The sequence below is a fragment of the Tupaia chinensis genome, unplaced genomic scaffold, assembly GCF_000334495.1.
Source record: "Tupaia chinensis unplaced genomic scaffold, TupChi_1.0 Scaffold000296_1, whole genome shotgun sequence".
Taxonomy (NCBI): Eukaryota; Metazoa; Chordata; class Mammalia; order Scandentia; family Tupaiidae; genus Tupaia; species Tupaia belangeri.
Genome location: NW_006159784.1, coordinates 1173362 through 1187962, shown reverse-complemented (window position 1 = coordinate 1187962; position 14601 = coordinate 1173362).

The following is a 14601-nucleotide window of genomic DNA, read 5'->3' as shown; positions in this document are numbered from 1 at the left end:
GATTTAGTGCTTAACTATATTTACGAATTCATCTCGGTTTCTCTTTATCTCTTTTTAAAGAATTGTGGTATATATGGAAACATTTGTAGCAGGTAGAAGTTTTTGGAAATTGGCTCATCTTTAACCCAATCGATACTGTTGTTTCATGTCAAAAGTAAGATATGATTCAATGCCCTGATAAATCTGATTTAATATTCTCTAGGACTCTGGGGCTGTATACCATCTATACTCTCCTAAATTTGATGGTGTCAATATGACCTGACATTTAATTATTTGCATAGCCTATTTAAAATTAAAATAGCAGCAGGCTCTGAGTTCTTCTCAAGCTTTAATACACTCTCCTTTTAAAAATATATTTTTCATAAATTACTCAGCTGTCTGGCAGGCCATCACATTCTTCAGTTCCTATAATAAAAGGGGTTGGTGTGACGTGGGTGTGAAACGTGGAGGAGAGCACTGTGGTTAAACAAGAGCAGACACTGATCAAGTCCATTAATCAAAGTGCCTTTTAAATCTCTGCAAGTTGAGAACTGTAGCATCCAGGGATTTGATTAAAGAGGAAATAGAAAATGGCAGAAGAGGCCCAATAGCTGCCTGGGCAGGTCACATCTTAGAGCCCCTGATTAATAGAATGTTGCTTTTAATGGGATTTGCTTTCCCTGGATCATCTTTTGGAGCTTATTTGCTAAGAAAAGGTGGATTGGAGCTGCAGCATCTCCTTATTGCTATTGGAAGAACACCAAATCAATGTGACTGAAACTTGCAGATCTCTTCAGATCAGCACCTTCTACCTTCTCTTCTTTAGATTACTCTCACTCTCTTGCTCGCCTGTATCACAAGTGGCTTCACCAGGCTAACATCGCTGTCCGGTTCCAATGTTCCACATTCAAAGCCTCAAAATAACCAAGTGTTCTAGAGGTGCATTATCTACTGCATTAGCATCGGTGCCATTTAGTCATTCTTTGATTTGTTCATTATGTTGTTAATCAACTCATCCAAAAATACTAACTGAATATTTATATCTAAGCCCCATATTACATGTCAAGGAAAGATGAAAAGATTTTATGCCTGTCTTCTAAGTGCATATAATGTGATGGAGAGAAAGGCCAGCAAACATCTATTAGACACACGATGAGGTCTGGCTACCTGAGGCTGTGCTCTGGAGGTATTACAGGAGCAAGTTAAAAGAACTCTTGAGGTCTCTGGGGTGGCTTTGGGAAGTATCCCTGGGAAAGTTTTCAAGTAGGTGGAGTTGGGCAGTTGGGAAGAGAGAGAGCCAGGGTGAGTGAGGCACCTGCATGGAGTCAAGGAGACTATATGGAGTTCTCAGGAGGGCGGGTGTGAAAGAGTGAGAAGAATGCCATGGGGAAGTGTGGATAGACTGGCAGGAGCCAGATGATTAAGAACAACAAGAAGCCATTCCAGGATTTTCAGATTCATATGCCAGAAAGATGGCTCTTGGGCAGCATGGAGGATTAATGGGGGTCAGGAGAGATTTGAGTGAAGGAGGAAACTAGAAGCTGAACCTTAATCAGGGAGGATGAGCTAAAAAGGGTCATAGAGAAATGAAATTTGAGACATGTTTGAGAAATCTACAGGACTAGTGTGAGGTCAGCATGTGTGGCAGTGACAGCACTGGGGGCCAGGTGGTGGAACCTAGGCTGAGGGGTGGGCTCAGCATTAGCTTCTGCCCTGGAGGGACGGCACTGGCGTGATGAACTCTGGAAGCTCTGCCACTGGGAATGGCTTTGGCAACTGCAATGCTCCTTAGTAGTAAAAGCCGTGGGTATCCATGGTGGTGGCAAGGACTGCTGGGATCATTGATGGCTCTGCAGATCTGTGCTAGGCTGGTAGATGAGGTGATGCAAGGGAAATGCTTCTTAGAATTTTCTAAGTGGTCATCCTGTTTTTGTGCTGCATTGGATTGTTGTATCTTCTTGTACTCTGGAACTCTTTCAGAGGTATTTCTGTCAGAGACTAATTGTTACATTACTGTAGTTGTGGAGGGATGTGGACTGAGACCTCCTAGTCCAATATCTTGCTGATGTCACTCTCTCTGTGATAATTACTTCTGAGGTCAATGTTTGATCCTTGTTTTTACCCCAGTAGGGCTTTTCCCAGCTGTCTTGTTTCCCCCCTTCTCCTGCAAACTACCCAGTTTATAGTTTAGGCTATGTGATTATTACATCTGTGAGTCTTTTTTACTACTATTGTCTCCATTGTTCTTCAGAGTGGCCTTAGGCTTGAACTTCATGCTCTGTTGCAAATGAAGTCAGTTCCTTTGGGAAGACATTAGGAAATACTTGTTTCATGGTCTGCTTTTTTTCCCTGGGCAAAAATCACTGAGCAATCCATGGCTCCTGTGATCTAGCCATTTGGGGAGAAAGGAAGATGTCCCACTGATAACTGGACCTCCAGCATCCAGAACTCGCGTGAACAGCCCTTCTTCAAGAGGCAGCCAGCTCCATGGCTCCTGTGATCTAGCCATTTGGGGAGAAAGGAAGATGTCCCACTGATAACTGGGCCTCCAGCATCCAGAACTCGCGTGGTAGGAAGATCCCTTTCAAGTCTCCTGTCTCTATCTGCCTTTGTCTCTCTCTACGTCTGTCTCTGTCCTCTCTCTCGCTCTCGCTCTCTCTTTTTTTTTATTTTTTTACTTTTTAGATAGGAAATATTTGTTTCATAGTCTGCTTTTTTTCCCTGGGCAAAAATCACTGAGCAAGGACTTTGAAACTATAGGTAGTAACAATGGCAAGCTTCTATGAGTAATACCCCAACTCTAGGAGCTCAACATATGGTGGGAAGGCTAGACTAGGGGTTTCACATTTTGCATCCTGGTGTGGAGCCACATCTCTTGAATAAAAACTAGGGCTATGTGGACCTTTGTATTTTCACTGTTCAACATCCAACATCCAACGTGGAGCTTCCATTCCATGGGTAGGGATTGGGAGAAAAAAGGAGACCCACATCTTGATCGCACTTGTCTAAGACTTGGCCTTTGTAGCAAGATAATAAGGGTGGGTTTAGAAATACTGAAGTGCTGGGACCAGCAGTTGGCCTAATGGCTATGTCACTGGACTCCCATGTAGTCAACTGCAGTTCAAGTCCCGGACCCGTGGCTTAAACTCACGCCAGGCGCATTGCGCATGCGTGCCCAAGATCCCAAGAGGAGAATGGAAGAGAAGGGATTGTGGTGTGGCCAACCCTCCTGGGGGGTGATTTCTCACTATCTGTCTCTCTCTGTCTTTCTGGTGAGCGCATGTGCCCTATAGCAAAAAACATCTCCAAAAAAGAAACACTGAAGTGCTTTCCTGTGCTCTTGGCTGCAGTCATCTGGACTGGAGTCTCTATATCACTGAGCTAGTGGGGAGGAAGACGAAAGTAGTAGTCTTGGTTCAAACAGCAGAGATCCTCACCTTTCTTACTGAATTTTGATAGATTTTCTTGAATAGAAGTTTCTTCATTTATCTTTTATCCTCAAAACCATTTCCAGAGGTCATTTATGAACAAACGTTAGTATTGACTATACCATTTTCAAAGCAGGATTTCCAAAGTAGCTCTCATTTTTGGCATTCAGCCTTGTAGTAAGAGGAGAGAAAATGGGTGAGTGACCATGGGGGTGGGTTGTGGACCACGCCAGGAGGTAAGACACTTCACTGCCATGTGAATTTCATTAGCGAACAGAAATGATGTGTCTTATTCACAAGTGAAGCGCAAGTGTTCACCCCAAGACAAAGGAAGCTGGGGAGTGTGGTTTACCATGTGCTTAGCAGTATTCCAAAATGGCTACCTTAATTTGTTCTTAGTTTACCTGTATTTTCTAATTTTCTACAATAGATCTGTGATTCTATTGCAATGTAAATATAAATTTAATTAAATATAGAGAATAAAAATAATGGGAAAGTAGAGATAGAAAATACATGAACAATTCACTCTAAGAAGTTTTGCTAGTGCCATTTCTGGTGGGGGAACTAGGTTAAGAGAAGGTTATTAAATATAGAGATCCTAGCATATTTTTGTAATATGATAAGAACTATCCAGGAAAGAGTAAATAATTAGTAGTATGACCTTGAATTGACTCCCCTTAAAGACTATGTAGAGTCTTTCTCTCTCACTTGCAAGTGGAGAGGAAATAACAAAGGAAAAGTTTCAAAGTGATCAGCCATGCTGTTTCTACTCACTGTAAGGTTCAGAATTTCAAACTTTCCCTGGAAGGCTTGCAAGCAGGAAAAAACCCAAACCAAGAAACAAAATAAACAAACAAACAAACAAAAAACAATGCTTATTGAAGTTGACAGAGTAACAAACTAAAAATCCCTAGAGCTAATTTTGTTGTTTTTCTGACAAAAATTCCTTTATTTTGGTAAGAGTTTTAATAGGATCATTAAATATAGAAACCCTTAGGTTGCAAAACACAGGAACGACCAACTTGCATGTTGATGTGGGGGGATTACTGTTTGCCCATGGAACTTACTCATGACATGGAAGATGAGACAAGGAGGCTGCCTTCATAAATTTCCATGGAATTAACTCCAATACTAGATAAGCTTTTTAAAAAGGAGGTACTATGGGAAGATATAAAAAAAGGAGTTAATTTTCATTGAGGGAATTAGGATCAGCTTCAAAGAGGAGGTGCAATTTGAGCAAATTCTGGACGGCCAGCATCGCATATGGGAAATGACAATATGGCTTCAAAGTAGAGGACAGGTGATAGGTGGGACCAGAAGTCAACTTTATTATGACTGGTGAGCATACAGAGATGCAGTGGAAGGTAAGCCCAGGGAAGGAGTGATATCCCAGCATGGAGAATGGAGGGTTATGAGTTTAAAAGAGTGTCTTTTACTCCTAGTTCTTACCAGTTTTTATAAAACTTTACCTAGTAATATATGAAGGGGGGGGTCCAGAAGGTGGTTCAGAGGTTCGATGGCTGGATCGTATATCCTGGTAACCCAAGTTTGAATCCTGGACCTCACAGTTTGAAAAACATGCCAGGCAGGTGGCATGATGGTTGAGGTACTGGACTCCCACATATCTGACCACAGCTCAAGTTCTGGACTTGGTAGTTTGCTTTCTCACTTTCTCTCTCTCTGGTCAAATTAAAAAATAATACTGATAATAAATAAAATTAAGTAAATAATTTTTAAAACAACAATATAAAACACCAGGCACTTGTGAATTCATGTCCAAAATCATGTGAAGAGACTGGAAAGAAAGGATTGTGGTATGGCCTTGCCCTGGGGGTGATATCTCACTTTCTCTCTCTCACTCTCTCTCTAGCGAGCACATATGCTCTATAGTAAACAGGAAAAAAAAGTATGGAGATGTGAGGGAAATCTCGAGACTCTCTTAGAGTGTGAAGGAAAAGATTTGCAATTTTTAGAGGAAATGAAATGGTGATCATTGGTCTAGAGGTCTCTCTGACACGTCCCCAGATGGAGAACAGAAGTTTGAGGTAGATACCATTTAAGAGTCAGCATGCAGATTTCTTTTTCTTTTTCTCTTTCTTTTTTGCTTCACAAAGCATCCTTACAAATTCTCAAGGGAAACCGATGCTTCATGTTGTTAGAGTTTTACAAGTTGTGGCATAAATTGTTCTTCAAGTGCCAAATGTACCAACCAATAAATCGCTAAGAGGATTCTCTGAGATTTGCAATTGCGGAATTATTGATTTTGTAGCTAGCCTGGGATGCACTGAGCCGAGTCTTCTCAGAGGCTACATGCTGCAGCCCTGACCTGTCCAGTTGCCTCCCTCTCACCTGGGAAAGTCCTATTGGTTAGTGGGACTAAGTCATGGAGATCTCCATAGCAATTAATCCAGGTGGACCCCAGAGGGATGCCCCACCTGCTCTGGCTGGCAGGTGCTCTGTGTTTTGCTCCAAGCATGTCTCTCTGTAAATCTTACATTGGCATAATCACTCTCCCATCCTCCCCGTCCTTTATTCATTCATTGCCTCCTATTCATTTAGCAAGACTTCACTGAGTATGCAGAGGCCTGCTGCTTCACTGCGGGGATCCAGCAATGAATACTACAGACAAGCCATGAAGAAGGCAGTCAAGCAGACTGGGAATCGTAAAGTTCCATGGAAAGTGCTCTGACGAGGGAAAGGCAGGGTGTTCAGGTAAGAAACATACAGAAGGAGTGATGGGGAAACTTCTGGAAGAAAGTGGCTTGTTGAGGACTTCGGACCTCTTAGATGAGTTCTCCTCACAACCCCACATTGTCATTCATACCTTCTGTTGACTTCCCCCAGGACATCTACCAGGCCATTTCTTTCTTTCTTAATTTTTTGGAAAGGTTTTAGCTATAGGGCGTGTGTGCTTGCCAGAAAGACTGAGACAGAGAGAAAGCGAGAAAGCACCCCCCATGGGGGACAACCACGCCGCAATCCCTTCTCCTCCATTCTCCTCTTGGGATCTTGGGCACACATGCACACGTGCCCAGCATGAGTTTAAGTCACCAGGTCTGGGACTCGAGCCATGGTCGACTCCATGGGAGTCCAGCGACATAGCCATTACGCTAACTGCTGGTCCCTACTAGGCCATTCTTTCCTTTCCATTATCTGTCCATAGGATTTTCCCCACAGCCAGACCCTTGGGAAAACAGGCAGGCTCAGCCACACCGAATTGTGTGCCTTGAGCAGGTTACTAAACACCTTGTACCTCAGTTTCTTCAACTGAAAAATGGGGACAACGATGCCTTCTTTCTCGATATAGTTTATAAAACATGTAAAATGTTACTTTTATAACAGCTCCAGGCCTGGCATTTAAAAGATAAGCACCTCATCTTTCCTGAGCCTGCAGTATTTCTTTGTTTCATATACTCTGCTCACAGCTGCCGAATTCATCTTCCCAAAGCTTTCATCTTATTTCTCTCTTGCTCAAATAATTTTAGATTTCATAGTCTATAGAATTAAGTCTGTATCAGTCAGGATCCCTTTAGGAATGACTGAGAGAATATAAAGAAGGTGGAAGGTATGTGTTCTGAGAGCATAGAGCAGGTACCTGTTCACACAGGCCACTGGGCATCTAGAGTTTCCTTGAGGGAGTAATCCCCGAGATGAGATCTGAAAGATGAATAGCAATTTACTAGGCAAGAAGAGTTGGAGAAGAGTGGGAGATGGGGAGAACATTCCAGAAAAAGACTCTTCAGAAGCAGCCAGTAGGGCTGGAGCACAGAGGGCAGTGGAAACGTGGGCCCTTTCAGGACCTAGAGTCTGGCAGGTCAAGCATTTGTGGATCATTTCCCTTGTATGAAGCCAAGGGAGCCATGACAAAGTTTAATGCTCTTACCTGTTGACACATCAGTTTCTCTTGCTAGGACAGGACTGTCTCAGTATTCTTTACAGTAAACATCCTAGGTACTCACATGTATGGAACTATAATCATAGAAAAGGAGGCAAAGAATTCTGGTAACTGCCTTTCTTATCGTTTGGGTAAGAGTTCATTCATGCCTCACCTCACACTAGCCACAAAGTATAGATGCAGTTTGAGTTGCCTTTGCTCACCAGAAACATGTAGATATGGCTAAAATGATCCACTTGCCTCCAGAGCTATTAAGTACTGTGCATATGAAACTGGATCCCATGTGACTGACCATGGTCTGCATCCTGGCTCCAGTAGCTTGAAAAACACTGTGACTGTATGTGCGTATGTGCCAAAAATCCTGTTGGGAAGGAGAAATGGCCGAGAGGATTGCAGCATGACTACACTCCGTTGGGTGATGCTTTCTCTCTCCCTTTCTCTCTCTAGCAAGCACAGGAGCCCTCAGGTAATACAAAAAGAAAAAGCAAAAGAGACCCAGACAAAGGAGGATTAAACTCACTGAACCTGAACTTGGGGACCAGAGTCTGATAAAAGCTTTGGGGATTTTTGGATCTCTCTGGAGAAGGACGGATTCTGGGAAAGTTTCCTTCCTGGTAAGAAATGCCGTTGGCTTCTTCCTATCCTCTGGACACCTTCAGAATGCAAAGTTTATGAAGCGATTGTTCATGGATTCTCTGCAGACACATGAGCCATGTTGTACCATTTTTTGACCTCTTCAGAGCCCTCTTCAAGAACTCCTCCAGGTGCCTCCATAAACAACGAGAAATATTTGAGAGACATAGCCACAAACCTAGAGCCAGGTGTTTGGTTCATCCTCAGGCCTGAAAGAGCATCTTATGCAAAGTGAATACTCAACAGAGTTTTAGCAAAAAAAAAAAAAAAAATGATTGAAGAGTAAAAGGGAATGTTTGCCAAGTTCCCAGGTGACCCTCTTCCTTAGAGCTGAGAAGCAAAAACACATAGTTCAGGCTTCACAAATTTTAAGTGAGTACAATGAACTGGAGAGCTTGTTACAACACAGTTTTTGATTCAGTAGGTCTGGGGTGCAACTGAGAGTTCTGCATTTCTCACAATTTCCCAGGTGGTGCCACACTGCTGGTCCTCAGACCGCCCGTAGTGTAGCAAGGAAATAAATGGAGCAGCTGACTGAGCAGCCAAGTTTGAGGAAGGGCAACAGTCATTCACAACATTTTATAGATCAGTCACCCACCTAACCAACCAACAAAATAAGCTTGAGTTTATATGCATAAAGTCTGGTGTTGTGTTGAAATATTGTTATTATTTTTTAATGTCTGTGGTGATAGATGAGCACACAAGAGGATCAAGAAGTTTGTGGAAAAGTAGAATTAAAGTATAAGTTTATTTTTGTGAAAAAATTTTTTGAAATCCATGCATAGCTTTTATTTTTCTTTTCAGTTTTTTTCTATAGGGCATGCATACCCCACCAAAGGGAGAGACAGAAAGGAAGAAGGCCACTCCCTCCACAATCCCTTCTCCTTCATTCTCCTCTTGGGATTTTGGGCACACATACACATACACCTAGCATGTTTTTCAAGCCATTGGGTCTGGGACTCAAACTGCTCAGCTAGTAGTATGGGATCCAGCCACTGTGGGAAGCTGCACACCAGCGAGTCTGCCGAGGTTTCTCAGAGAGCAAACAATTACCATGATTGGTTCCCTTCCAAAAACCTGACCTTCGAAACCTTGCTCTGATTGGCCACTAGAATCCCTCAAATTTGCATATCCGGCACCTCATGATTGGTCCAAAAGCAACCAATCATAACCCACCATTAACAACCAATCATGACCCACGGTTTACAACCCACCAGAGTGTATATAACCACGATGCCTGGCCCACAGTAGCCAGACGACACAGATGACCGAGACGTCGACAACGACCAGGAAGACGACAACTGAAGAGCCTGAAGAGCTGAAACACCGCGCAGTCTCCAGACGACCCTGAAGATTCTGAAGAGCTGACACTGCATCGTCTCCAGATGACTTGGGAGACCCTGAAGAGCTGTAACACTGCATCGTCTCCGGACGACCCTGAAGAGTTGTGACACCGCGTCGTCTCCGTGCTGCTCACAGTAGACGATGTGACACTGTGTCGTCTCTGTGCTGTACCGTGCTGCCCACAATAAACGGACGACACTGTCGTCTCCGTGCTGTAACACTACGCCGCTTGTCCTGGCTCTCACTCCTTCACTCAGGAAACCTGTTCGGCTGTCCCCCCGGGTCGGGACAAGCCACTTTAACGACTATGTGACTGGCTGACCCCATGCATAGTTATTTTGTAGTACACATTTTCTATTTACTTTTTGAAGGTACCCTCATACATTCCTCGGGAACCTTCTAGAGGTCCAGTTGCCTGTGTGTGCAGGTCCTTAACCTGTGCTCTCAGAGCCCTGAACTTTCTCCTGCCTTATGTTCTCTTCAGTCATTCCTGAAGGACTTTTGACTGATATAGACTTTTTCTATATGCTACAAAAATCTAAAAATGTGTGTGCAAAGAAGAGATAAGATGAAAGCTTTGAAAAGAGTCAATACGTACAGGGTGATTGAATGTCATCTCTACACAGAAACTAGTGTTGCGGGCAATTCCATGCAGCACATAATTTTAAGTAATTTTGCAAATATTTTAGAATTATTGAATAGTTGTAATATTTTAGAGAGGGTCATAGTTTCATTCACTCAACAAGCATTTATGGAGTGCTTGCCATATATGAAACCTCTCTCTGGGTTCTGGAAGGCACTCTTTCAGTCCTCCTTGAATGTCCAGTCTAGTGTGAGAGAGAAAAAGTAAACACTAGTAGTATAATGTAACAAATAGACTGTATCAGTGTCATAAAGCAGAAGTGTAACTGTTTTGTGAAGTTTTTTCCTCCTTGAAGGATGGGTCAGATAGCGATGCAGGGAGTTGGAAAGACGTGAGGCACTGATGTCATGTTGTTCAATGGCTGAGTTCAGTGGGAGCTCACAAAGCTCTAAGGAGGCTCACAAAGCCCATAACAGTGCTCCCAAGTGCTTTTCCCCTCTTGAAGCTTATAAAGCCTGTGGAGAATGCTCACAGAGCATATTTTTCCTTCCAGGAGCTCATAGTATATAGAACTAAGCTTAACTGAGCCAAGATCGAGCCAAGTCAAGGCCTTTAAGGCTCACAAGCCTGAACCAAGGCCACCTTGAGTAGGGCTAGCTGGGCAGAGTAGGGCAGCACAAAGCAGGGCAACTCAGGGCTAGCTGACCAGGAGCCCCGTTTTTCTAAAAGGGGCTACAGACAATAGTGGTTCATTGCCAAAACCAAACTGCCACACACGCACAGTATATTAAGTGTGTAAAACAGCGAAGTCATAATAATGTAACCAGTGTGTAAGGACAGTATAACTAATAACACAAGTTGTTTACTCTGTGGCCTTTGAATATGATAATATAGTGGGGGAAAGAGCCAGGCTAACCCATCCTGACTCCATTTGCAATATAATACCATAATTCCCAAATATGAACCATGAACATAATTAAACATTTTTAGTAGCCATGTTGAAAAGCACCCATGTGAAATTAATTGTAATAGTATATTCTTTTAACCCACTATACTAAAAATAATCATTTCAATATGTAATCAATCTAAAAAGGTATGAATGAGATTTTAAACTATTTTTTTGATGTGAAGCTATCAAAATCTGGTGCATATTTTGCTCTCACAGCACATCTTAACGTGGACTCACAAGTCAAGAGCTCAGGAACCAAATGTGAATGACAATGACTGTATTGATCAGTGCAGGTCTGCACAGGGGCTAGGGAGCAGCTTCCTTTGCCTGGAGAGGCTGAGGGGTAGGGTAGCGAAAGGGGTTATCAGCTGCATTGAAGGGTAAGTAAGGGTAGGAGAGCCAGGTGTGGAGGACAAAGGATGTGCAAAAGCTGGCCTTGGCTCCAAGGCACAGGTACTCCTGGAAATGATTGAGGGCATGTGTGGTGCTTAGACATGGGACTCTCGCAGAATCCCTGAGCTCTGTCACCCTGCAGTGCTCAGTTTCCCTCCAGCCAAGGGCCGGTGGTCAGATTGTTATGTGTACAGAGATGTAATGTTTCTGGCTTCCTGTTCTGACCTGATGGATATTTTTTTGAATGATCCCTAATCCCTGAGTCTAGGATAGATCTAAGCCTCAGAGCTCCTTTTTACACAAGGGTTACTGCTGTCTATGTTGGGAGAACCCACTTCCTTTAGGCAGGTCTGGTGGGTCACATCCTTCTGTTAGCTTTTGTCCTGTTTTCTGTCCTGAACTCTAGCTTCTCTTAGGGGAAGGATTCAGTGGAACCTCTGACCCTTCAGTCAAGAAAGGAGTTGCCCTCAACTGGTTCTTTCCAATAAGTGCTCCAGCTCATCCACTAGGACACCACACCTGAGGATCACTCATTCTCATTCTGATTTAGGGACCAGCTGGGCCAGGCCCTTTATTGGTTTTTTATAGACATTCCCTGCTTATTCCTCTTATAAACCGACAGGCAGGTATTACCATGCACATTTTATAGATGTGAAAACTGGGGCCCAGGGAGGTGAAGGCATCTGTCTAAGAACTAACAGTGACAAGTGGTAGAACCAGGATGGAAACTGAGGTGTATGTGTTTTTCCTGAGCCTCATGCTTTCTTCACAGTACACTGCTGCAAACACAGAGATCCTGGAAAACACATTCCTCAGGAGATTCACAACTTCAGCTTCACAGGTAATCAGCCAACATGTGCTGCTTAAATACTGGCTGGGGTCAGGGAGGGAGATGCCACTCCAGGCATGCAGAATATGTCTCTCTCCTCGATGGCTCACACTCTAGGAAGGGTGACACCTGAAAGCCTGTAAACAAGCAGTGAAATCGCAAACAAACAAATACAAATCAAACTAACATCAGGGGATTTCTGGGAGCAAGCCTAGACATGATAAGTTAGCATTGACATTCATAAATGCTTTAACCCTGGTTGAAGGAGTATCAGGCAGATATACACATCTTGGGCTGAAGACAGAGTACACCTTCCTTGACTTCCTGAAATCACACTTGTATGTTGTCTAAAATTTAAAATTGTTTTGATTATTTTCTACCCTTTTCAGGCCATGTTTTTGGCCAAGATGTCAAATGAAGATGCCATCCTTGGGTTTCTAGAAGGTATGCTCTCAGCTGCTGATACAAACATTAGGAATTTCTATTCACAGGTTCCTAGTGTAGCATTAAGAAAGAAGAGCCTGGAGGCGAGCACTCTTGGCCTTACATGTGAGCTGAGAGTGTTGAGCACATTATTCAATGACTCTGAACTTCACTCTTCTCATCGAATGCTAAGGTCTAATAGCTAATGTGTAGATTTTGTCACTTATCTCACAGGACCAGGTCTAGGATTTAAAGAATGAAATAATGCAAAGAGTCTATCAAGGTTTCTGACCTGTTTATTTCCCCCCCCCCTACACCTAATGTTCTAACTGTGGGGAGCCTCACTTAATAAGTAATAATAGTAATAAAAACAAAATTAATTTGAGCAGTATTGCTAAGACCGTGTACAGGTAGTTGCAGGTTGGAAAGTCCTAATGGGGAAGGTGGGCAGTTGTACATGGAACATACTCTTTTTTCACCACTCCATAATCCTCTCCTTTCCCCTCCTGGCCTCTTTCTTCAGGGGCCCAGGGCACTAAACATTTGGTAGGGGAGGCCTTGTAAGTCCATTTTGTCCCCTTTAATCTTTTATGCTTCTAAGGGTCATTTAACAGATAGTATATAGACATAGAATATGTGCCAGGCACACAATTCTGGTCACTGGGGAATACAAACCCAAAAGAGGGCCCCGTCATGGTGGCACAGGCAGTAGGTGGCCACTGCATGACACTGGAGCTATTATACTTGTCTGGGTCCTGGGTCAGCCTGCATGCACTGGGTAGAAGGCTGGAGAAAGGACTGTGGTGAGGCCCTGTCAGGCTTGAGGCCTCTGTCCTTAAAATAAATAAATGGATGAACTTAAAAAAAGATGAATAGGGGTATATGTTAGATAGCACTGTGTATAAACAGTAAAACAAAATATGAGAAGGATAAGGGAAGGGAAGGGAAATTGGAAAGGCGAGGGAGTAGGATGGTCAGGGCCAGACTTACTGCAAAGTAGCAATGTGAGCCAAGGTTGAAGGAGGGAAGGGAGCAAAGTGCAGAGTCACTGAGAAGAGCATGCTGGGCAGAGGAAACAGCGATTGTGAAAGTGCAGATGAGGAGCAGACTTCATCTCTAATGAGAGTGGGAGCAGGTGGGGCTGGAGTGAAGCCAGCCAGGACTGTGTGGTGGGGCTGAGGTCAGAAAGGAGGCAACATGACCAGATTTCACAGGCTTACTAACGTCCTCTGAGGATCTGGGGTTGTATTCTTGAATGCCCTGGGCAGCTATTGGGGGATTTGAGCAGAGGAGTGGTATGGCCGACTTATGCTAGAATGTGCTCCCTTCGGTTGCTCTGTTGAGAAAAGATAGACAGAATAGGGTGGGAAAAAGGTGGGAGAGAATTTGGAAGGCTCTGGGGTGATATGTCAGCAACATGGAGCAAGGGTGGAAGCTGGAGTCTTCTGAAAACGTTTTTGATTTCCTAATAAAATGAGATAGACTACACTGAAGTGGACTTCCCTTTTATTCTTTATGTGCCCCCCCCCCAAAAATAAAAAGACTTAGCCTGCATTTTTGGCCAAAAAACATGCAGATATGTCAGCCAGGCATGGCTGAACCTCTCACCTAGGGGCAATGACTGCCTACCTCCAGACTTTCTGTTGTGTGGATAAATAAAACCCTGTCTGAGAAAGCTCTGCAACCAGGCCTTCTGCGGCTTGCATTTGAATGCATCTTTAGTGACGGATCCTTCAAGACTCCTTTCCGGAGAGGAAAGACCACACTAGCACACAAGATCAGACTCACAGCTGCTCATGAGCTTCTCCAAGGAAGCACAAGGCCCCTTGTGATTGCCAGAGGGAAGGGATCTAAAAATATGTTCTCTCTTAATCCCTATTCATCCGAGCTAATCTCCAAATGGACAAAGTAATCAATTTAAGTAATAAATATGGCTTATTCAAAGGACTGAATAAATGGCTGGAACAATTCCCCAAACTGTGGGTTCCATTGAATAATTGAAATTATGCAAGGGCATGGAAATTTTTCAACAAATAAAATATGTCTGAAAATCTATTAAAGATACGTCTGCAAAATCATTTGAAAAAGCCCAACTCAGCAATAAAAAATAAATTGCATTTCCGTTCTTGCTGTTGCTCCCTTTGG